This window comes from Scyliorhinus torazame, chromosome 4, assembly GCF_047496885.1.
Source record: "Scyliorhinus torazame isolate Kashiwa2021f chromosome 4, sScyTor2.1, whole genome shotgun sequence".
In the NCBI taxonomy this organism is placed as follows: domain Eukaryota; kingdom Metazoa; phylum Chordata; class Chondrichthyes; order Carcharhiniformes; family Scyliorhinidae; genus Scyliorhinus; species Scyliorhinus torazame.
The window spans coordinates 303773468-303775967 of NC_092710.1; the positions used below are offsets into that span (position 1 = coordinate 303773468).

General features: G+C 56.7%; 4 non-coding genes across 4 annotated transcripts in view; all 4 read right to left on the reverse strand.

Annotated features, from left to right (window-relative positions):
* LOC140415077 (5S ribosomal RNA) overlaps positions 1 to 20 on the reverse strand; it is a 119-nt gene extending 99 nt beyond the window's left edge. Inside the window, exon 1 of the ribosomal RNA XR_011944197.1 lies at positions 1 to 20. This exon is cut by the window's left edge and continues 99 nt beyond it. This is a non-coding gene — a ribosomal RNA (5S ribosomal RNA).
* A 696-nt stretch (positions 21 to 716) lies between these two features.
* Positions 717 to 835, reverse strand: LOC140415287 (5S ribosomal RNA). The gene has a single exon (XR_011944400.1). It is a non-coding gene; the product is annotated as a 5S ribosomal RNA (ribosomal RNA).
* Positions 836 to 1531: 696 nt separating this feature from the next.
* LOC140413997 (5S ribosomal RNA) lies at positions 1532 to 1650 on the reverse strand. The gene has a single exon (XR_011943145.1). It is a non-coding gene; the product is annotated as a 5S ribosomal RNA (ribosomal RNA).
* A 696-nt stretch (positions 1651 to 2346) lies between these two features.
* Positions 2347 to 2465, reverse strand: LOC140414632 (5S ribosomal RNA). The gene has a single exon (XR_011943769.1). It is a non-coding gene; the product is annotated as a 5S ribosomal RNA (ribosomal RNA).
* Between the last annotated feature and the right edge of the window lie 35 nt (positions 2466 to 2500).

The window sequence follows — 2500 nt, forward strand, 5'->3', positions numbered from 1 at the left end:
AGACTAGTATGGCCGTAGGCATCTGCAACGCCGTCTTCTTGCCTATTCAAGCCGGCCACGCTAGCACCCTCGCCACTTCTTCTTTCCGGTTGTTTTCAATTTTTTCTCTCTATTTTTCTACTTCTACTTCCACTTCTCCTCCTCTTTCTCTCCTTCTCCTGCTAATTCTAGCCTATATGCCTGATACACGCTCCCCTTCATGCCGTCCCCACCTAGCTCTCTTTTTTTCTTCTCCACCTCCCCCAAGGAAAACTGCAAGCCCCGCCCACCTCACACCAGCCTGCCGCCTGCACGCTGCTGCCTTTCCACATTGCAACGCTGCGCACTTCTCTCAGCACAGCCAGCACAAGGGTCAGGCAGGCAATGCAAGCCAGCTCTCTCTTCCTTCGCTTTCCACACCAGCCCCAATGCCACAACTTGCATTCATGCGGCGCCTTCAGGCTAGGAGACAGAACGTCCTGCCGACACACTGGCTTGCGGCCACACGGGCCAGCTGGCATGCCCATCAAAGTACAGCACGCCAAGGCACCCAACCGTGCTGCGTTGCAAAGGCCCGGCAAAGCTGCAGCAGCTGAATGGCCCGACCAAGCCGCCTGCCTGAGTTGAGCCCGCAGGCAAGTGTTGGGAGGAATGGCGAGGACGCAGAGAGCAGCAAAAGGTTGGCCTGCCTCTGGTGTGGAGAGTGCTTGGCGTGAGCAGTCTCTGCTGGCCGCAAAAGCCTACTGCACCTGGTTTTCCCAGGCGGTCTCCCATCCAAGTACTAACCAGGCCTGAGTCTGCTTAGTTTCCGAGATCAGACGAGATCGGGCGTTTTCAGGCTAGTATGGCCATAGGCATCTGCAACACCGTCTTCTTGCCTATTCAAGCCGGCCACCCTAGCACCCTCGCCACTTCTTCTTTCCGGTTGTTTTCAATTTTTTCTCTCTCTTTTTCTACTTCTACTTCTACTTCTCCTCCTCTTTCTCTCCTTCTCCTGCTAATTCTAGCCTATATGCCTGATACTCGCTCCCCTTCATGCCGTCCCCAGCTAGCTCTCTTTTTTTCTTCTCCACCTCCCCCAAGGAAAACTGCAAGCCCCGCCCACCTCACACCAGCCTGCCGCCTGCACGCTGCTGCCTTTCCACATTGCAACGCTGCGCACTTCTCTCAGCACAGCCAGCACAAGGGTCAGGCAGGCAATGCAAGCCAGCTCTCTCTTCCTTCGCTTTCCACACCAGCCCCAATGCCACAACTTGCATTCATGCGGCGCCTTCAGGCTAGGAGACAGAACGTCCTGCCGACACACTGGCTTGTGGCCACACGGGCCAGCTGGCGTGCCCATCAAAGTACAGCACGCCAAGGCACCCAACCGTGCTGCGTTGCAAAGGCCCGGCAAAGCTGCAGCAGCTGAATGGCCCGACCAAGCCGCCTGCCTGAGTTGAGCCCGCAGGCAAGTGTTGGGAGGAATGGCGAGGACGCAGAGAGCAGCAAAAGGTTGGCCTGCCTCTGGTGTGGAGAGTGCTTGGCGTGAGCAGTCTCTGCTGGCCGCAAAAGCCTACTGCACCTGGTATTCCCAGGCGGTCTCCCATCCAAGTACTAACCAGGCCTGAGTCTGCTTAGCTTCCGAGATCTGACAAGATCGGGCGTTTTCAGACTAGTATGGCCGTAGGCATCTGCAACACCGTCTTCTTGCCTATTCAAGCCGGCCACGCTAGCACCCTCGCCACTTCTTCTTTCCGGTTGTTTTCAATTTTTTCTCTCTCTTTTTCTACTTCTACTTCTACTTCTCCTCCTCTTTCTCTCCTTCTCCTGCTAATTCTAGCCTATATGCCTGATACTCGCTCCCCTTCATGCCGTCCCCAGCTAGCTGTCTTTTTTTCTTCTCCACCTCCCCCAAGGAAAACTGCAAGCCCCGCCCACCTCACACCAGCCTGCCGCCTGCACGCTGCTGCCTTTCCACATTGCAACGCTGCGCACTTCTCTCAGCACAGCCAGCACAAGGGTCAGGCAGGCAATGCAAGCCAGCTCTCTCTTCCTTCGCTTTCCACACCAGCCCCAATGCCACAACTTGCATTCATGCGGCGCCTTCAGGCTAGGAGACAGAACGTCCTGCCGACACACTGGCTTGCGGCCACACGGGCCAACTGGCATGCCCATCAAAGTACAGCACGCCAAGGCACCCAACCGTGCTGCGTTGCAAAGGCCCGGCAAAGCTGCAGCAGCTGAATGGCCCGACCAAGCCGCCTGCCTGAGTTGAGCCCGCAGGCAAGTGTTGGGAGGAATGGCGAGGACGCAGAGAGCAGCAAAAGGTTGGCCTGCCTCTGGTGTGGAGAGTGCTTGGCGTGAGCAGTCTCTGCTGGCCGCAAAAGCCTACTGCACCTGGTATTCCCAGGCGGTCTCCCATCCAAGTACTAACCAGGCCTGAGTCTGCTTAGCTTCCGAGATCAGACAAGATCGGGCGTTTTCAGACTAGTATGGCCATAGGCATCTGCAACACCGCCTTCTTGCCTATTCAAGCCGG